The 22,821-nt window shown below is 39.9% G+C and overlaps 1 pseudogene; it reads right to left on the reverse strand.

Moving 5' to 3' along the window:
* Positions 1–2,286: 2,286 nt before the first annotated feature.
* Positions 2,287–4,948, reverse strand: LOC127528020 (uncharacterized; annotated as a pseudogene).
* Positions 4,949–22,821: the final 17,873 nt, after the last annotated feature.

Below are 22,821 nucleotides of genomic sequence, written 5' to 3' on the forward strand. Positions count from 1 at the left end.
TAAACTACTGGAAAATACCAATACACTGTGAGATAAACACTGTCAATATTTTGTATCTAGTTGAAAGTCTGATGATACAAAAATAGGAAATCATCTCTTTACAAATAACAATAGAGACTGTTTATATTTGGCTGCAGTAATTTGCAAGAGCTAAGCATTTTTTGTCAATATTTGGTTAATGTCTTATATTACCTATCAACCTAGAACTGGATTATGCAGGTTAGGGTGTATTAGGTTATTTTCATGTTATGTTCTCTGTTTACTTCTAGGATTTACAACAGTTGCTGAACACTTTGAGAAGTGAGATTAAAGGAATGGAGTAAGGGTTTATTTGCCCATAAACAACCATCTCTGGCTTCACTTTTTGCCCAAACTAGTGCTACACTTGTCTGATGTTAGTAAGCATCCTATGAAAGTCTGACTGATTGGCCTCCATCCTTAAGTCTTACTTTATCCTGTAGGGAATGTATTAATACATAAGCCATTAGATCTCAGCTCTTGGGGAATTGTGCCAGACTTGACACAGGGGTGGGATAGTGGTTTACAAAGACAAACTGTCCTAATAGCTACACCCCAATAATACAGTTCATTTCACTAAGAAAACAAACACTTCTGTAGGAAAGGCATCTAAGTCAGGGTTGGTGACTGCCTTTCTCACATTACAAGGATAGGCCTTAGCTTTCTGTAATGAACCACGTGGGTTCAGAGGAGGGAGGGAGGGATGGATGGACACACTCTAAATATAACCATGATGTTTTGTCAGTCAAACTACACTGAGTTGTCAGTTTAGTAGGAACATTCCTTCACTTTTAAACAAATTCTGCATTCCAACACGTCATAGGTCACAGTGATAGCAGTATGTAGTGTAAATCAGGCAGACCATCAATTCTAGCGACAGTGTTCAATTTAGCATTGGAATGGGCAAAACAAGTAACCTTATTGATTTTGAATATGACTAGGCATATTGGTTTTACCATCTCCCATTTCAAGGGTTTCCTGAGAATAGTGTAAAACACAAAAATCTATCAGAGATAGGCGATCCTGTAGCTGAAAATACTTTGTGGATCAGAATGATCAAAGGAGAATGGCAATATTCATACAAGCAAACAGATGGACAACAACTAGGGAAATCACATCTAAATTCAACATTCAGAACTCACAACATACTAGTCTTTGTCTTGAATTGGCCTCAACAGCTCAAGACCATGTTGGTGAAAAACAAGAAAGTACGAGTACAGTGGGCTCAGAAGCATCAAAACTGGACTGCTGAGGAGTGGTTGAGCTCTTTTGCATCACACTAAATAAATGGTCCAACTTTGTCACAACAGGATTAGTTAATGGAGCAATGCTGTTTGGTGTCAACATGTAATGAAATGTTATGGTGCAGGGAATGGTCTCATAGCACACATTAAGGCCCCTGATACCCATTGAAGAATATCTGAATGACATTGTTAATGGCACATTTCATCTTTTTATGGCAACAGTTCATCCACACTCAGTGCATGACAATGTGCTGTGTCACAAGGCACTTATTGCCAGTGAGTTTTTGTTGCTTTGGTGGCCTGTACAGTCCCCAGATTTCAAATTAATTGAGCATTTTAGGGATGAATTGGACAGGGCTGTACACAGGAAACATTTACATTTATTTGCTTGGCAGACACTTTTATCCAAAGTGACTTATAGAATTGTAAACATAGATATAATTGAGTAACATTAGACTAGGAACTGTTTGTTCAGCAAGTGTAGTAGGTAACAAAAGTTGATTGCCACAAGTGTAATAACTAATAAATTTACTGTCATAGATGAACGATCGATAAAGCAGTTAAATTTAATGTAACAACAAATCAACCAACAATATGAAAGATCACAGACAGACTTTTTTTCTCAATCAATTAGACAGATATTAACAGAACAGATGGGTTTTCAATTGCTTCTTAAATACATTGAGGGAGTCAGCAGTTCTGATGGAGGTGGGCAGCTTGTTCCACCAACTAGGAACTACACAGGAAAAAAGTCTGGATTGAGACTTGATAGCATGCAGATGCATCATCACCAGACACTGTTCCATGGCAGACCTGAGTGGGAGAGAAGGAGCACCTCACCAGTGTCTCCATATACACAGGTGCTGACCCATTGACTACTCTGTAGGCAAGCATCTGGGATTTGAACTTAATGCATTCTGCTACAGGGAGCCAATGTAACGATCTGAAGAGAGGAGTGACATGAGCTTGTCTCGGCTGGTTAAATACAAGACATGCAGAGACTCTAGCTGATTCTGTGCTGTTATCAGGAGGGAATGACACTAGCATAGCACTGGTAAGAGAACCAATGGGATTGGATATTGGAGCTCAGTGAGGTGGTGTACAGAGAGAAAACTAAAGGACCCAGCAGTGATCCTTGGGGAACCCCTGTATATGTCTGATGCACCCTTGATAACTTACCTCACCAGAACACACTATAGGATCTGTCCAAGATGTAGGACTCAGACCTTCTGAGAACAATTACAGTGATGTCAAGATTAGAGAGGGTACCAAGAAGAATGTTATGGTTGACTGTGTCAAAGGCAGAGGAGAGCTCTAGACGGATCAGGACCGATGACATGTTGGTAGCTCTAGCCAATCTTAGCTGGTTGACCATAGTCAGTAGAGCCATCTCAGTCGAGTTGTTCCACTTGAAGCCGGACTGGTTGATATCAAGCAATCCATTCTGTACAAGGAAGAAAGAGACCTGTTTAGAAACAGCACATTGAAGTGTTTTGGAAAGAAAGGAAAGTAGAGAGACAGGCCTGTAATTGGTAACTTGGAATGGACTGGGTGTAGGTTTTTTGAGAAGTGGGGTTATCCGAGCGTGTTTGAAGATGGAAGGAAATGTGCCTGAGCTGAGTGAGGTGTTAATGATGTGTTTAATTGTCAAAATGAGTGAGGAGGAGATGGCCTGAAGATGTTAGGGGTTAGGGTCAAGTGGACAGGTAGTGGGATGATTGGAGAGAAGGTCTGAAACACTAGCAGAGAGTGGAGAGAATGTGGAGCATGTTGGGTGATGCTTAGGAGAAGGCATAATGGGTGGCAGTGAGGGAGAGAACTGACTGATGATAACAGCCACCCTATCCTGAAAAAAGGTGACAAAGTCATCAGCAGACAAGGAGGTTGGAGGAGGGTTAAGAAAGGAGGTGGAAGTGGAGATCAGCGAGCATGTCCCGTTGGTGCTGTTCATTCTGGTAAAAATAGAATCTTACCTTAGCTTTGATGGTGGCAGAAGAAAAGGATGCAAGAAGGGATTGGTACTTAGGCAGTCTACCTAAACCTTTGACTTCCTCCATTTTCTTTTTGCTGTCCTGAGCTCAGTCTGTTGTTTGCAGAGTGCTTCAGAGAGTCAGGGACAGGAGGGTCCTTTGCATGCAGGCCTGGAAGAGAGAGGACAAACATTGTCAAGATAGGAGGACAGAGTCGAGCATAGGGTGTCTGCGGCAGTATTGGTGTCAAGAGAGGAAAAGTGGTCAGGAGGAGGGAGAGCAGATGAGACTATTGAAGAGAAATGGGTGCAAGAGAGGAAGTGGAGGTAATGGTAGAAGGATACAGTGGGGGAGGAAAAGAGTGATAAGAGGGAAGCAGCAGAGAGAACTGAATGAAAAAGTGGTCAGACATGTGTAGAGGAGTGACTTGTTGCATTTGTGGGAGTGGAGTTGCATGAGAGAACGAGGTCAAGCAGATTGACAGCCTTGTGAGTTGGTGGGGTATGGAGTTGTTTGATGTTGAAGGAAGAAAGAAAAGTGAGAAAGTCAGCAGCAGGAGGGCTGTTCAGGTAGATGTTCAGGTCCCTGAGAATTAGAAGTGAGCTGTGTCTTCTGTTAGAGAAGAGAGCATGTGATAGGCTGTATCACAGGACTTTGGGAGAGTGATAACTAGAGCAGTTTGATCTTTGTATAGGTTAGTTATTTGATTTTTTTGAGCTCTCACCTGCAGGAAAGGTGAGAATGCTCCGGGAGCAAATGGCTGTGGTGATGATACTGAGGCACACCACAGGTGGAAACGTTGTTGGCAGTTTTGACATTGGTGAGGAGGCCTGTCATTTACATTAATACACGAGCACCGGCACACAGGCATCCCGGCGTTACTTCATGCCATACTGGGGAAGGACGTCCGTTTGGCCGCAGGAGTCGTGGCACAGTAACCAGCTGAAAAGAGAGGCACATAAGCTGGACGTGCAGAGTTGCTGTAAAATTATAAGTCCCAAAGGAAAAGGGAAAAAAATAATGAAAACAACTTCAGGAAGCTGCTTGAAGTTGGAGGTGCATGCATGTGAGAGTGTGTGTGTGCCAGCAGCCACGCACGCATGCACACGAATGCAAATGAGACACCCAAAATATAGGGAGACTTCTGCCTAGAATGAGGCTATAGGAGGTGGAAGGTCACAAGTAGAGTCACTGACAGGTTGGTGTTGGGCCGGAGTTAATGATTGGTCAGGTAGTTTGGCCTAGCAGGGGTCGTCTTTTGACCCGGCTGGTGTAGGAGAAAGTAGCTGAGCGATTGTGATAGAGCGATTAATTTATAACATTCCTGTATAGAGAGCTTTATTTGACTTTTTTCACTGACTTTTCTGGATTTTGTGCTTGTGCTGTTTTTTTTTCACTTTTGATTTTGATGACTGTTTCTCTGTCCTCTCCATTTTTATCCTGGGAGAAGGAGGAAGAAGAAACGTTGTATAAACATGTGTTCTTGTTATTTTACCTTTTATAATTGCTTTTATTTTTGAGCCATGAAAATACTGTATAGATCCCCCTTCATTTATTTTTGTTTATTGTTGGATTTATATTCAAACAATGTCATTGCAGAAGACTGAATATAATTAAAGTGCATGACAGTGGATTTTTTTGTTTTTCTTATTAGCACTTTAATAAAGATTTATTTTCTTTTGAATATTTTTGTTTCAGTGCCTCCACATACGCCATTGATCCGTTCAGTTACGATACAGACACCTAGAATGCGAGTGCGTGCAGAGGTGCCGGTGCACGGGGTGTCACAGAGCAGCCCATCCAGCTCATCAAGGAAGTTCCTGAGCAAACCTTGAGGGCGATAAACAACAACAATGTTCATGTTAACTGGAAAGGAGACAGTAATTGCATGGTACTCAAAAGTACAGAAGCTGCATACATTACCCAGGGGGATAAATCTCCAGCTCTTAGATGTAAAAATACCTAACCCCCAACCAGTGAAACGACAGATGTGGGAGAAGTTGAAGGCAGACGAAAGTGCTGTCAGTGTTACTATATTTTCCAGTCGAATCCATGTTTCTGTCAGAGCAACCACTTGGAGACCCCTTTAGGTGGCAAAAGCTGGAATAAAGTCTGCTTTGTTGACTGTGGACTGGCAGTTCCACCAGCCGAAGAAGAAGAGGGTGTCTGAAGTGGTGGCTTGACACAGCAGACGAAGGTTGTGTAGATTTCTCCCTCTCCTGCTAAAGGGCAGGGAGAAACATCTTGTGTTAATAACAGGAATGTATTGTTGACACATGCTGAAGACGACTTTGAAAGGAAAGCAAAAAACAGTACCTTAGTTATGTAGGAATGTCTGTTGCATTGTAAGATGTCCTTGCTCGGTGGACAAAGTTAATTAGCAATTTCAAATTAGCTTTATGTACTGTAGGTGCAAATTGTAGCAATGGCCTTGCACTCGATGCTGGTGGGGTGGGTTCTGGCCTCCCACTGTTTTAATCTGATTTAAGAATGTTATGTAATTTGTGAGGTTGTAATCACTCATAGTGACCTTAGGGCTAAGACTCTGGACACTACTGTCTCCACCTTTCTCTTTATTATGTGACCCTCAACAACTTACCTAATTGGCCTGTGCTCCCATTGTAAAAAATAAGCAGTTTTGTTGTTGCTTTCCACTAGTAAAGTGGCTTGTGAGGGTGCTTACTAGAGATATTAGGTATATAAAATAAACATTTTTGATTGCAGACAGGAAGTTAAAATGAGGTATGTAATTAAATGATAAAATCAAACAAAACAATTGGTTTATATTGTTTGAAAAGAAAGTTAGGAGCCACAGTGGAACTCCAGAAAAGGAGCCATGGCTCCCTTAAATAAAATGAAATCACCCATCAAGCCATCCATTCACTGATTTTGTATAGGCTTTGTCATATACAGGGTTGCCAAGAGCCATAACCGTAATACAAGGCAGGAGGCAGCCTTAGGACAGGTCGGTAGTCCGTTACTCTGTCATACTCACTCCTCAACAATTTACAGTGGCAAGCTTTAATGTAGACTTTTTCACACACGTGTGCTTGGGAGACAGTTTACGGGGTCAAATAGATGCAGTTACCCGCCGAACCAGGGGTTGGCGCTGCCCTCTAACTCTTCTTTCTTCTCTCCCAGCAGAACTGAAGAAAACACCCAATAACTTCAATTCCGGTTCCAACCCTCAAGATCACGCCTCTTCCTACACATCACTTCCTGCAGACCCACCTATATATACCACCCTCGTTTTCTTTTGTGCCAGTTCCATTTTGAACTCTGTCTGTAAAGACGTCATTTCCTTATTTTCTTGTGCCAACAGTATATGGGGGATTCCCCCAAACCTTTGACAGTGTTTCTATGCTTATTTTACAACTTACATGCACATCTTTGAGACATATGTCAGTGTACAATGAATCTTAATCATTACATCGTCATCATCTCAGATCCCCCACACCTTTGTAATAAATTGCTATAGAGTACCATCAAGCGAGCAGTATTGTAGAAATTACAGCCTTAACAGCAAACTTAGAAAAGGTTCCCATGTCTGGGCTGTTAGATCCTACCCAGTGTGGTGGACAGCTGGGGCTCATGCCCAGTCGGGACACCTGGAGAATGGAAGGACCGGGAGAGGAGCAGTACCTCCCCTGGAACACGAGAAGATAGCCACCCTGATGGGTGTTGGGGCCTTGCGGGAACCCGTGGCCACTGCCAGGGGGCGCCTGGATGGTTCAGAAGCCATGGTATGCAGCACTACCACCATATCAGGAAGTGCTTCTGGAAGGTCATGAGGGAGCACCTGGAGCACACCCGGGTGCATTATAAAGGGAGCCGCCTCACTTCATTCAGGGAGCCGGAGTTGGGAGGAAGAGGACGGAGCTTGCGTGTGGAGGAGTGAGGGCGGCAGAAAGAAAAGAAGAGAAAGAGAGAGAGAGAAAGAAGGGACTGAGATTGGCTGTTGAAAGCATACAATTAAAGGTGTGTCTTTTGGACATTTGGTGTCTGTCTTCTGTGTTCAGGGGCTGAACCTCCACACCAGTCATTTGCTTGACCTGTGGTAGAGAATCCATTATGTAAGTAATAGTAATACGTTGCACGACTGATTCATTAGTTGTCTTGAGTGGTACATGTTGTATGTTTATGTTTGTTTTACTCTGATATTGTCTCATATTTATTGCTTAGTGCCTTTGCTTTGTTTAGTGGTCTGTGGCTGCTGGGTTTCTTTGTTTTACTGTGTATGGTACTGTTACTAAATTTTTGATGTTTTAGCACTAGCAAGACATACTTTTCATTGTACTGTTATATCTAATTGACAAAAGATTGAACTGATTGGAATCAAATTGAACTGAGGTATGAGATAGCTTTGTATCTATAACATCTAATTTAAATAATAAAAGAGGAGCTATAAAAAGAATAAAAATAGCAATCAATATAAACCAATACAGAAACAATATGTCATTGCCTCACCTTATGTAGACTTGCAAGTCAAATTGTTTCTACAGTTTCTTCAGCACGCTTGAGTCCACGTGTTCTAATAAAAGTCGCAGTGAATGTAATCATACAGGCGGAGTTTCCCTTTGACTGCAGGCAGTCCAGACATTAGGCAGCCAGTAGCAGGTAACAAAGGATACACCCTGTCTGTCACTTATTTACGCAGTGTCTGGCAAGAAAAGAAAGAAAACAGCATTGTTCTGCTGGGCTGCTTAATGCTTCATGAACATTTCAGGAATTTCACTGAACAAATCAATTTACTACAACTCTTGATGTCAAATGTTGGTTTCTAAAGAATCCAATCATCCATTTTCTGATACTTGTAGAGGTTGGAATTCACTTATTTTGTATAGTGCTTCTGTCTGAGCACAGATCCAAATTTGCAATTATAATATATTAAAATTACATTAATGACCATAGAATATTTGTGTAGATAAACACACAGTTAAATAGAGCAATTATTATAAAGAAATATTGGCTGTACAAAGTCAGTTAACATTATAATTGAGATACGGCCTGTTGATAACAGAGGAGAAGAAAACAAAAACTCCAGTCAACCACATTTCTGGTGAAAATAAACCACTGGCACCGCGGTTGATTATAGCAGACAAAGTCACAGTTCAATTGGGAGAAAGCTACAGTTCTGATGACCTAAGGAAAGTGGTTGTGCATCATCTCCAGGGCATCGTACATTCACTGTTTAGACGGTTTGGAAATTTTACTATTATAAAACATTGAATCACAGTGGATTTCATTTGGCTTTTTTGACAAAAAAAAAGACATTTAAACAAATCTCTAAAAAGTGGTCTAAGTTAATTACAAATACAAAGCACCAAATAATTGAGTGAATGGGTTTTTATTCCCTTTAATGTGACACACCTAAATCATCACTGGTGCAGCCAATTGGTTTTAGTAGTCATAGAATTAGTGCAATGGAGATCACCTGTCTGGAGTTTCAGTTAATTGAAGTCTAAATGCACTTTATCTGGAAGGTCCAACTTGAGGTGAGTGAGTATCGTGGCCTAACTCCCACAATCAAGACAAAACGGACCCTCCAAGCAATTTCGTGAAAAGGAGATCGAAAAGCACAACTCAATGGATAGAAACAAGAAAATATGCAAGTCACTGAATATCCCATGGAATCAAGTTAAATCAAACATTATGAAATGGAAAGAGTATGGCACAACTGTAAATCTGCCCAGAGTAGGCCGTCCACAAAAACTGAGTGATCATGCAAGAAGACGTGAGGGAGGCCACCAAGACACCCATGATAACTCTGAAGGAGTTACAAGCTACAGGAGATTGGGGAGATTCTGCCACAACAACTATTACCCAAGTGGTGCTTCACCAGTTGTAGTTTTATAGGAGAGAGAAGCAAAAAAAAAAAACCACAAGAAATCTGGGCTTACATTTGCCAGAAGGCACAGTCAGCGCTTCTGGAAGGTTCTATGTTCCAACAAGATCAAAACTGAGCTTTTAGTCATCAGATTAAACACCTTGTTTAATATACAGTAAGACAAGCACTGTGCCTTATCTAAACACACCATCCCTACCATGAAACTTGGCAGTGGCAGCATCACGCTATGGGGATGCATCTCGGCAGCAGACCCTGAAGAGGAAAAATGAATGGAACTGAGAAATCATGGACAAAAATCTGATGCAGTCTACCAGAAACTTGCACCTTGGAACAAGATTTGTTCATCAGAAAGACAATGACCACAAGCATAAAGCAGGAATGGCTTAAAAACAACAATATTAATGTCCTGGGGTGGCCGAGTCAGGGCCCAGATCTCAGTCCAACTGATAATTTGTGTCTGATCTTCAAAATGGCTGTTAACTCAGGATTCCCATGCAATCTGGCAGAGATTGAGCGTTTTGCGAATAAGAATGGGGATAAACTGCAGTGCAAAACTGATAGGGAGATGTGGCCACAAACACTTAAGGCTGTCATGACTCCCACAGGTACATCTACCAAATACTAACCTGAAGGTGCTGAAAATGTATGTGATCGATTATTTGGGGCGTTATACTTGAAATTAATTTTGGTTACTTTGCAGAGATCTGTTTTCATTTGTTTCATTTAAAGGACATTTTTCTGTTTATCATTACTATAAAAACAAATGAAATTCACTGTGGTTACATGTTGTATAATAATATTTGTAACATGGGAACATTTCCAAGGACTGAATACTTTTTATAGGCACTGTAGTTATATGTTCTATATATAATATGTACAGTTTAATAAGAATCGGCATCTAGTGTTTCTGGCATCACTTTCCAACGGCATGGGTAGTAGCTTGGTATTGCAGCAGTTGAACCACAGCAAGTGCCACAGCAGGGTATCGAGGAGAGAAAGAGAATAGCTAGTAATGACTGACGTACTTTTATTTTTGTGCAAATGACTAACAAGAGCAGCTACAATAGAAACTGCCAAACCAGTAGCTCTAAGCAGAGCATACCACACCACAGTAGGGAGTCTTCAGCGTGGATTTAAATGTCGAGACCGATGGCTCATCTCGTGCATAAGCAGGTAGATCATTCCATAGCTGTAGGTTCAGTTCTTTAGGCTGTAGCTAAAAAAACTGTCCCCCCACAGTAATTTACCCACGGAACTGTTAGAAGGCAGTGCCTTGAGATTAAAACATACATTAAAATACGTAGGCGTTTATAAGTTCTCATATGTATGTGGGGCTGAGGCCAGTTAAAGCTTTCAGTTGAAGAGGAAGGATTTTGAAGACACCCGCACATTTAACTGGAAACCCGTGTAAAGACATGAGAGTCTTATGGTTGCACTTATTCTGGAATTCATCCATTACACTAGCATTTTATATTAAGTGGAAGCTACAAAAACAAATTTCCAGAGTGTGCAATGTAGTAGTCCAACTACTTGATATAAATGAATGAAATATCCTTTTTTTATTTTGTGAACTAAGAACACATTTTTATTTTTGTTAGCTAGAAAGACTTTATTGTAAATAGTGTTGTAATGTGCGTATTCTAAGAAAATGCCAACTTTGCATGCTGAATCGGCAGAAATAGTATATCCTGGAAATGTTGGATATAATGCAATCCAAAATATAATTTTTCATCACAATTTTCCCATTCTGGCGCAGCAATTTTTTACAAATCAGAAGAAAAATATGCTCTGTAAGCAGTGCAGAAAGTTAAGGCATCCAATGGTAGGTACAAATGGCCACTGCCAACAGGGAGTCAGCTAAATATCACTGGGAACGAGTTACTCTTTGAAACTGTTTTTTTTTCTATTAACCACTCAAGCGGCTTTAATGGATTTTCTAAGCTTCTAATACCTTTTCATATTTTTATTCTGATTTATTTTGCTACTCTGCTTACTGCCCTTTTAAATAATTTGTAAGAATGTTCACATTAATCCTATACAGTATCTTTAACTGTCTCAACCATAAAAGAATGGGCCAGCAATTTCTGGGTTCATTAAGCATTAAGCGTTTTTCATTGTCGTATGTGTAAGACAAGGCAGACTCCTTCTTTAGAGAACAAACCCAATGCATAATATTAATTCTTCATTTAAAAAGCTATAAAAAGCAGTTTTCTTAGCATAACTGCATGTGTTCCGCTGCATTTGCTGGCTAATAGGAAGTACGGCAATTGGTGAATGCAGAATGAATCTTTACCTGACACAACTCTGAGCTGCTCATGAAATACCTTGGTGACAAATGCTATAAATGTCTGAAACCAGAACAAATAAATTAAGACTGGAATTTTGCTAAGTCATAACATTTTATTGAGCATTTCCATATATTGCCAAATATTAAGATTATTATGAAATGCTTTTGAACTTGTTGCTCTATTAATAATTCCTTTTCAACCCATTTAAGGGTAAAATCTTAAATAATGTTAACACAGCTATTAACTGTATGCCCAACCCAGCCCACATAACTAAGTGGCTAGTTTATTAGGTGCACAGCCCAGGTGCCCGCAGCTGGCATCCCCTTCCTTGGACCCAGGACCATCAATAGTCATGTCTGAGTATGAGCCAGGCAATGAGGACACATAACAGCAACAGCAGGTGCAAAAGAGTGCTTTGTGTTTTAATTCCAACAAACAACTGTGTTCCAAAGTAAAAGAAAAGTGCAGTGCAATCCATCCAATAAACAATCCATAAAAAGTGGTGCTTAAAAACAACAATAAATAAATCAATAAATATGCTCAAAATCCTCCTTGAGGTGTCCCACATACGCAGCCTGCTACATCCCCTTTGATCCACCACATCCATCACTCTCCGCAGCTGCCAGGGTACTGTGCCCCCCACTTGGATGCCGCAGCATCCAGACTCCATCCTTCAGCCTGCTCCTACAGCCTCTCTCACCCTCTAGCCCACTCTGCCTTTTCAGCAGAAATGCCACCCTTCCCAGAGCTCCTAAAGCCCTGTGTCCTGCTCCTTCTTAACTACCCAGCAGTCTGGTGCCACCTACCTCATCTTCTACATTTACCTTTCCACACCCCAGCAATTCCTTTCAGTTTCCCTCGTTTCTTTCCTTTCCTCATTCTTTTCTCCCTCCTCTTGCACTACCCTGCTCCATTTTATTCTAAAATAATGCCCAGCTGGTGCCACCCGATTGCATCGCAATAGGCAGCCAACAATCATTAATTAGCACCCTGCACCAACTCAAGCTAAAAAAAAAGGATGTGCCATCACTAAAAAGAATTAATAACTAAAACCATGAATATGTCTCCAACACTCTTTTTCTTCTGTTGGCTGTTCCCATTAGGGATTGCCACAGCGGATCATCTTCTTCCATATCTTTCTGTCCTCTGCATCTTGCTCTGTTACACCCATCACCTACATGTCCTCTCTCACCCACATCCATAAACCTTCTCTTAGGCCTTCCTCTTTTCCTCTTGCCTGGCAGCTCTATCCTTAGCATCTTTCATTCAATATACTCAGCATCTCTCCTCTGCACATGTCCAAACCAACGCAATCTCACCTCTCTGACTTTGTCTCCCAACCGTCCAACTTGAGCTGACCCTCTAATGTACTCATTTCTAATCCTATCCATCCTCGTCACACCCAGTGCAAATCTTAGCATCTTTACCTCTGCCACCTCCAGCTCTGTCTCCTGTCTTTTTTTTTACCTAAACCTGCACTGCCTTGTACCCTTCTCACCACACAGCCACATAATTGACTGATCAGCATCACATCACACGTTCTGGTGAATTGAATATTAAACAATCGGTCCCTTGCCAGTCTGAAAATCTTATTTACAACATTTGTTGTAGCAAGTATCCAGTCATCCCCACAGATGAAACAGGGAGACGGCTAGCAGAAGGTGTCAAAGAGCACATTTCAGCAATTAAAATCAAAGACCTTACAAAGCCTGTTGTAGAACACTTCACGTCCCTTGATCATAGCCATGCTGATCAATCTGTTGGTGTTCTTTCAAAAGGCTTCAAAGACACTTCTCACAGAAAAACAGAAGATGCTAAGCTCATTCTCACCCTGGAATCGCATATTTCAGAAGGTCCTAATGACCAATGAACATTTTAATCTTTCCCTTCATCATCTCTAATCTCAGATCTTCATGTTTACTTTCACTTTTCCTTCTTTCATCTGCCCTAGTTTTTTTTCCCTCCATCCTCCACCTGTATGTGTTACCTGCTCTTTGCTATACAGACAACATTTTCTGTCTCTTACCTTCTTTCCATTTTAGTTTGAAAATAATTTTGACCACTTTTCCTGAATTAGAGCATTCTTCAGATGCCCAAGACTTCTATGTAAGGAAGGCCTTCCCGTCTCAGTCTAACATCATCCTCAAGTTCACAATTGTGGTGGACCAATTTTAGGTCACCTTCTAATGTGACACAAGTTGATATTAACTTGCTTTCAGAAAGATGCACAGTTAATTATTAAATTTACAGTCTGCCTTGATGGGCGAGGCACCATTGTTCAAAGAGTGCAACAGAAGTCAAGAGTGGTTAGCAGATAGAATTTAGAGAACTAAGTGGAGCTGTAAAGGTATCTTGGTAGAATTCATTTAATTCTTGCTTATTCAGGTAAGATTGTCCACTTTTTCAGTGCTGCTTGTGTCCATGTTTTGTAATACATTTCCATTTTTGGTCACTATTAGAAGCAAGTTTGACGTAATATTTTTCCATTCCTCCGTTAAATTTCTGTTCCTGTTCTTATCCATTAAAAAGTTGTGAGCAGTTAAATTCTGTATAAACAAGGATGGAATGGCACTTCATCACAGATGACACTTATGGACATTTGTACATGCAGTAACATTGGCTTATTTTAGAGTCGCTCAATAATTTAATATTGACATATTTAGGATGAGGATGGACAACATAACACTGATAAATCTGATGCCCAAAAAGGGGAAATACGTAAATTCCAATAAACTGTGAGTGAACAGCCAATCAACTCTGATATTCTTGCAAATGAGGAAGCAGTGCTATTCACTGTGCCACCCTGCACTCCTAACTGATGTTTCCTGTTGATTTAATTTTTTTTTTTACTTTTTTAGAGCTGTGGTATTGTATGAGGAAGTCGGGAGTGGCAGAGAAGTACATAAGAGTTGTACAGGATATGTACGAGGGAAGTGTGATCGTGGTGAGGTCTCTGGTAGGAGTGACGGATGCATTCAAGGTGGAAGTAGGATTGACTCTGAGCCCCCTCTTATTTGCAATTGTGATGGACAGGTTGACAGACGAGATTAGACAGGAGTCCCCGTGGACTATGATGTTTGCTGATGACATTGTGATGTGTAGCGATAGTAGGGAGCAGGTTGAGGAGACCCTGGTGAGGTGGAGATATGCTCTAGAGAGGAAAGGAATGAAGGTCAGTAGGAACAAGACAGAATACATGTGTGTAAATGAGAGGGAGGTCAGTGGAATGGTGAGGATGCAGGGAGTAGAGTTGGCGAAGGTGGATGAGTTTAAATACTTGGGATCAACAGTACAGAGTAACGGGGATTGTGGAAGAGAAGTGAAAAAGGCGGGGTGGAATGGGTGGAGAAGAGTGTCAGGAGTGATTTGTGACAGACGGGTATCAGCAAGAGTGAAAGGGAAGGTCTACAGGACGGTAGTGAGACCAGCTATGTTATATAGGTTGGAGACGGTGGCACTGACCGGAAAGCAGGAGACAGAGCTGGAGGTAGCAGAGTTAAAGATGCTAAGATTTGCACTGGGTGTGACGAGGATGGACAGGATTAGAAATGAGTACATTAGAGGGTCAGCTCAAGTTAGACGGTTGGGAGACAAAGTCAGAGAGGTGAGATTGCGCTGGTTTGGACATGTGCAGTGGAGAGATGCTGGGTATATTGGGAGAAGGATGCTAAGGATAGAGCTGCCAGGGAAGAGGAAAAGAGGAAGGCCTAAGCAAAGGTTTATGGATGTGGTGAGAGAGGACATGCAGGTGATGAGTGTAACAGAACAAGATGCAGAGGACAGAAAGATATGGAAGAAGACGATCCGCTGTGGTGACTCCTAACGGGAAGAGCCGAAAGAAGAAGAAGAAGTGTACATAACAGAAATATACCTTATCTTTTAGATGTCTTGATATTATCAATTTCTCCTTTGTAAAGTGTGCTCAACGGAGTTAAGGCTTGCTAATTTATGATTTCTGGTATTGTTGAGGGCATTATTGTTCACATGTGTCTCATGTGTAAAGGAAATCACTATAACAACACCCTTTATTAAACTTTGTAACTGATATTGTTGGCATGTAACTCAAATACCTGTTTACTTTGTCTGCACCTCTTAAGTCACAGATGCACAGGAAGACCTGCCACTCCTGCTATCTGGAAATTTAAAAAGATAGCAACGTCAACAAGACACTATCACGAATGACCAAGAGACTGTGGAAGATTTACTTCTGTGCTGGGTTTTTGACAGACACCAGTGTCATGTCAATACAGAACAACCTGCAATTCCCTGTTAAAAGTGTAATACCTGACTGTAGACCCCAGCTCTCTTTTGTTGTAATTGCTTCTCCTTTTTCACAGTGTCAGCTCTTATGCTTCAGTTGTAGGTGTTTTTATAGGAGGATGCATTATTCATATAAAAAATTGCAATTAAAAATATCTTTTTATTATAGGGACGTGGTTTAATTCCACTAGCTGTGATATGAACCTATAATACAGAATGTATGTATTTAATGAGTAATGGTTGTTTTTTGTTTGGGGTTTATTAGTTTGGCTGTCTTTGACAAAATCAAAATTTTCATTGTTAAATAATAATACATTATGCAGTTTTTGTACTAATGCTGGGTTAACATGATTTTTTAAAACTAGCTGTGCTCACCATCTAAATCTAAGTAATCAACGTAGACATCAGTGTTAACATTTGCAGTGCACTATGCGATGCATGTGTCTCTGTTATATGCCATTTCGCATAGGATTTGTAAAAGCTATATGAATGTCTGTGATGTGCCATCTGTTGAAATGCAGTGCATCTTACTTCTAAAAATGTTTGTGATGTGCCATCTTTTGGAATGACAGAAACATAGCAACTGGACAGAAACACAGACACTTATTCGTTTATTTTTGCGGATAGGAGAGAAATAGAAACAAGTTATGCACAAATCTGAGGCAAGTGCATTTTTGTTATGTGAATTAGTCATGATATATATAATTTGAATTACTATAAACAAATTCTAATAGTAATGTTAAAATTATACACATTAAAGCATATACTTAAATTTTCTAAAGAAGATATTTAAAACTGCTGAATATAAGTATGGACGTGATGGACTGAGTGATCTCCTCTTGTTTGCCACATTTCACACATTCTTATATGCTACACTATTCTGTACCAATATGCTTAGAGTACTACATACTGTATATTTTGAAATTTATTGGTATTTAGCAAACACTAATTAAGTGTTTTGTCTATGAAAACTGCAAATTTATTTTATCCATTAACGCCACTCTTATTGTGTCTTATTTTCTGATTCAGTTTTTCCAGTACAGGGCCATGTACAGGGTCACCAACAAAGGCAAAAAAACAGAAACCAAACCCAAATGAGACATCTCTCTACCACTAGCAAGATCAAAAACACATTAGACAAGTTCAGACTCAGGAATTAAATGTAACATTTCTCTTTGTACAGTGAGACAAAAGTGGGGTTCTATAAGCAATCAGTTCAAGCAGAGGGTACCACAGAGGGATTTTGAACATGGAGGCAGAAATATACCATGTTGCACACACCTCCATACTGCATTTCCATTCAGTGCATGCATTCTATAAATGAAATGGAACACCCACGTTTTACATGTACTTAGTTTTTAGGAATTATCAAAATGTTATTTAACATTTAAATCTGCTTGTTTGTCTTACCAGATTTGGCATGATCACAGTCTTGAAATTTTCAATGTGTTTCCCAGCATGAGGTTTGATTCAATCGTCCTTTTAAATGGATTGTCTCTTATCTGCTGTTTCCCCACCTAATTCTTAAAATTTCCTTACTCATTAACGCAAACAGTACTGTACTCAGTAGCTCTAATATATTACTTTTAACGTTATATATATATTATTTTACAATTATTTATTTATTATCTTCTTATATAATACACTACCGTGGCTGTCCGTTTGTCTGTCCAGGATTTTAAATCACCTGTAGCTCACAAACTGTTCGACCTATTCATCTGAAATTTGGTACACATATACTAAGTGACGTCTGCTACCCGCTTTTGGGGTGATGATTGACCTTCAAGGTTATTCATTTTTTTATTGTTATTTTATTTTATTGTAGAATCAACTCTCGGCAGTGGCCAGCAGGGTGGCGCCGTTCTCATTCCCTACCAGCTTCACTGTCACTTCCCCTTCATATCTTAAATCATTCCTGAGGCAGATTGAAGACTTAAGTGCCAGCTTAAATGAAAAATGAAGGAAAACGTACAAGTAATTGCAACACAAACACTGACTTAATCAGTTTTAACACAAAAAGATGCCAACGAAAGAAGAGAAGAAGCGGGCCGCTAGGGTCGAGTGAAGAGGAGCTGCTAAACATACATAGAAAGAGTCTGAAAACTATGAATGCTTAAGTCAAGTGTATTCACTGTGTGCGCCATTACTGGTTTATATATAATATAAACAAATACATGGACAAATTTGTTGGTATTCCTTCACGAAGAAAGAAGAACCCACAATTGTCCCTGAAATAACTTGAGACCAACCAAAGTAAATGGCACCCGTGTTTAACAAAAATCAGATTTTGCCTTAGAGTTTTGATCCAACAGAATATTTCATATAATAACATAAATGAAAATGGCATGGACAAAAATGATGGGACCTTTAGCTTAATATTTTGTTGCACAACCTTTAGAGGCAGTCACTACAAACAAGCAATTCCTGGAACTGTCAATGAGATTTCTGCACCTGTCGACAGGTAGTTTGGTCCACTCTTCTTGATCTAAGAACTCCAGCTGTGTCAGGTGTGAAGGACGCCTTCTCCAGACTGCATGTTTCAGTTCTTTCCATAGATGTTCGATGAGATTCCAATCAGGGCTCTTAGAGGCCACTTCAGAATAGTCCAATGTTTGTTCTTTGCCATTCTTGGGTGGTTTTTATGTGTGTTTTGGGTCATTATCCTATTAGAGGACTCATGACCTGCGACTAAGACAGAGGTTTCTGACACTGGGCAGGATGCTTCGCTCCAGAATGTCTTCATAGTGTTGAGATTTCATAGTTCCCTGCACAACTCCAAACACCCCATGCCAGACCAAGCAAAAGAAGCAAAAAGAACCCCAAAACATAACAGTGCCTCCCCCATGTTTCACAGTAGGTATTGTGTTCTTTTCCTTGAAAGCTTCATTATTTTGACTGGGACACAGAGCTGATGTGACTTGCCAAAAAGCTCCAGTTTTGTCTAATCTGTCTAAATGACATTTCCCCCGGAAGCATTGTAGTTTGACAATACGCATTTTAGCAAATTCCAGTCTGGCTCTTTTTATGTGGAGTCTTCCTGGGTCTTCTTCCATAGAGCCCACTGTTACTCAAAAAGTGATGGAGTTCAGCTTGCATCTCTTTGGAAGTTGTCCTTGGATTTTTGTCTACCATTCTCACTGTCCTTCTGTCCATTCTGGTGTTGACTTTCTTCTTGCAGCCACTTTCAGGGAGGTTGGTTACAGCTACATGGACCTTAAACTTCTTAATAATTTTTGCAACTCTTGTCGCAAGAACATCAAGCTGCTTGGAGATGGTCTCATTGGCTTTGTCTTTAACATGCTTGTCTATAATTTTATTTCTGATCTCCTCAGACAACTCTCTGCTTTTCTTTCTCTGGTCCATGTTCAGTGTGGGACACACAATGTTATCAAATAGCAGAGTGACTACTTGTCTCTCCATTTAAATAGGCTGAAGGACTGATTATACGATCAGAGGCATTTGTGATACTAAATAAAGAAAACAGCGCAAAGCATACAATTATGCAACTCAAAATTATATATCAAGCACATCTGTCTCACCTAAAACTGTCCAAAATGTTTCCAGGGCAAAATCCAACCTGCAAACGCTGCAATCAAGTCCCTGCCTCACTGGGTCACATGTTCTGGGCCTGCACCAAATTAACATCATTTTGGACCTAAATTTTTAAGTGCCTTTCAGACAGCCTTGGTGTCACAATCCCTCCTAACCCATTAACAACTGTGTTTGGTGTTCTTCCAGATGGTTTTAAAGTGGAGAAGGACAAACAAACTGTGATTGTATTCACTACTCCTTTGGCACGTAGACTTATTTTGCTGAACTAGAACAATCCTAACGCTCCTCTTTTAAGTCAGTGGGTAACCGATGTTTTATACTATTTGAAATTGGAAAAAATCAAACATACAGTTAGAGGTTCTGTACAGGATTTTTTAAAAACCTGGCAGGATATAATCAATCAAATTTTAGAATAAGTTCTTAAAGCACCGAGGAAGCAATTATCTCCGCATCTCTTTTTCCTCTCCATTCATCTCTACTGGCCTATTAAACTCATCAATTAAGGTATGTCTACAAGCCCTAAGTTTTACTCTGTTGGCCATGCTCTCTCTCTCTGGGGTGGGGGTCAACTTGTTTTCTTTATTTTTTTTTTCAATCCTATTATTTGTAAAAAATTGATTTGTATGAATTATTACAATAAAATTATATTAAAAAATAAATAAAGAAAGAAAACAGCTCACTCGAAACCAATTATTTTTGATCTTGTCTAAGGGTACCAATAAATGTGTCCAGGTCATTTTAGAATATTTTTGTAGAATAAACAATACCTGATCACTTTTCATTCTTGTTTGCTTGACTCGAGGATGTATCAAAGGCATGCAGGTATACGCGGGACAATTGCTTTTCACTTAATCACTTTTCAGGAGGCATACAGCACTTTTTCAATGAGCTGCAATGAGCCTGATATTTTTAACCCATATGGATATCAAAATTTTACATTTCTAAAGTCTGCTTTTATATTTGATATTAGCATAGCTGGAATACCTGACGTTGCCCAGGTGGAAAATAAAGTTGTTTTTTTTTTAATTCTTTAAGAAAGTATAATTAAAAAAAACATAACTTTAAAAATAAAAATAAATTAACAAACAATGAACACTCACTAATGTGCTTGTCTTGCGGTCTTGTATGTATGTTATCATCCAGTTGATGCTCAGAACCGGCCAACTCTACTTAATTTCAAAAGCAACAGGGGCACAGTGGGCTCAAACAAAAAGAATGCTGGCAGTCACCTCCAGTTCACCCTCTGGTGGTCGTTCAGAGTGTCAGCTGGATGATAACATGCATACCAGACCACAAAATCATCCAGAAGGGGGTGGGTTAGGGTTGATTTCATCTTACAGTATTTTTAGTCAACCATTGAAAAACATGTGTACCAAGTTTCATGAAAATCGCTCCAGCCGTTCAGAGGTGATGCTGAAACATACACACACACACGCACATACATTGACTTATCCATCCATCCATTATCCAACCCACTATATCCTAACTACAGGGTCACTGGGGTCTGCTGGCGCCAATCCCAGCCAACACAGGGTGCAAGGCAGGAAACAAACCCCGGGCAGGGCACCAGCCCATCACATACATTGACTATATACTGTATAGTATATATATATATATATATAGATACAGAAGCAGAAAATATTATAGCGACCTTTGCGTCAAGCTCAAAAAGTGAGGAAGTAAATAAAAAAACAGACAGACGTAGTAAAGTCTCGCCAAAGAGTTTTTACTTGATCAATCAAGAAAAAAGAACGCCGAACTCGTAACCCCAAAACACACCCCCTTTTTAAGCACCCTCTCCAACCCCTCCTCCCATCCCCCCTACCACCTCAATCAATACCCCACTGTCAGTCTTCCGTGCTCTACTCCGCCCTCCCTCAATCGGACCTAACAGTCAGTCAAAAAAAAAAAAAGGCTTCAGCCTGGCTGGGACGCTACAATATGTAACATGTTAGTGAACTTGTACAGTAGATTTGAAATTGAATTTATCTTTTAAGGTCTTGTAGCACGTTTTGTAATTTAGCACGTGTTTACTTTATCCCCTGAATTAGGTTGTGAATCACGTAAAAACATTTCAGACACTAAGTTTGATCCATTGACAGCATTTGTCTATTGAACTCTATATATTGTGGAAATATAAGTGTTCTAATACTAAATTTAGTGTGTGTGTTTGATGAAGAAGTGCACCCTATTGGCAGTCACATTGGTGCACTACTTAGTGGCAACTTTAGTTAAAAAAGAAACTACCAGATTTACTAAATTGTTTCCCAGTTAAATATGCAGAAGAAAAACAATAACACCATTTAAGAATGTCACAAAAACTATAATACTCCCTATGCTCGCTCTTTTAAAAATATATTAAACTGAAACCAGAGTTTTTATAAAATAAACTGAAAGATTTATGTTTGTAGCCTACCATTACATAATGAGAGGAAGAGAAGCCTTGGCAATGCAAGATATGCATCATCTGAAAGGACTTTTTGCGTATTAAAGGAAATCCCTCACCTTTTGTCAAATTTTCAGTTATCATAATTTAAACGGTTTAAAAGTACAAAACGAGAAATCAACAGTCATATGAAAAGCAGATTTGTTTGTGCCATTTTTGTTAATTATTCTTATTTATTTTCTGTTGCACTTTTCTTCTGTTGCTTGTTTTGTCTTTTTTGCTGAACTTTCAATCCCTGTGGGTCATCTTTTGATGTCACTGTGATTAGTTGTACAATTCTGTGACTGAGGCAGCAACACTGAGGGGCTCCCGCATTTGTGATTTGTGCAGCTTAGTTACTGCCTTTACAATCTGTGATCTGCCCATTAGGAAATCCACTGCCCAGTTAAGGATGAATTTGTGTGTGAGGGCCCAGAGTTGTATCTTTCAAGATCAGATACCATTGCATAGCAAATATAAATAAACAGGGTCCTAATGTAGGTGTCCTGCTGGTCAGCAAATTCAAGGGAGATGTGGGTATGCAAAGAGACCCGTTAATCTGAATCCCAGACTGGAATGGCATTATTATCACAGAAGCGGCAGTGAGCAATCATCAGTCAGTCATGTTGCTTTGATCAGAAGCCCAAAGGAGATTTTCTTACAGTCCAAACACAAAAGAGTAGCCCCATCTTAGTGACAATGATGTGATTAAGAGTTTTGCTAGTAATAAAAGAATAACAATTATTATACTACTATTATTGTCAGAGCAGTTTCTTCAAAAATAGTACTAACCATTTTGAAGGCTATTCTGAAAATTGTCTTGATTAGCAGCGATGCAAAGTTCCACGCAGCCTAACATGTTTGTGAACCAGACCTCAGCCTGCCTTTAGTGATAATCTCTATGTCGACATATGTAGTCCTCTTTCCATTTGATCTGCAATGTGGGCAACAGTCTCTGGGGCATTGATAGTGGGATTTCTTGGTTTTGGTGCATTGCTCCCAGTATCAGTAGCACACCACTTTTTCACCAATTGCTTAATGGTGTGTGTTTCACAATAACTCTCACAATGGGATACTGTTCCATGATTCCCTCATGTGTTAACTTGAAGAAGCCTGTACCGTGTCTCCTCTTCCGTAAACACACAGATACTGTAACTGAACTAGCTAAACTATTTTCACTCAGCTACTGTATGTTGCTCCTGCTAAAATCAGAGTG

Source organism: Erpetoichthys calabaricus, chromosome 5, assembly GCF_900747795.2.
Source record: "Erpetoichthys calabaricus chromosome 5, fErpCal1.3, whole genome shotgun sequence".
NCBI classification, from domain to species: domain Eukaryota; kingdom Metazoa; phylum Chordata; class Cladistia; order Polypteriformes; family Polypteridae; genus Erpetoichthys; species Erpetoichthys calabaricus.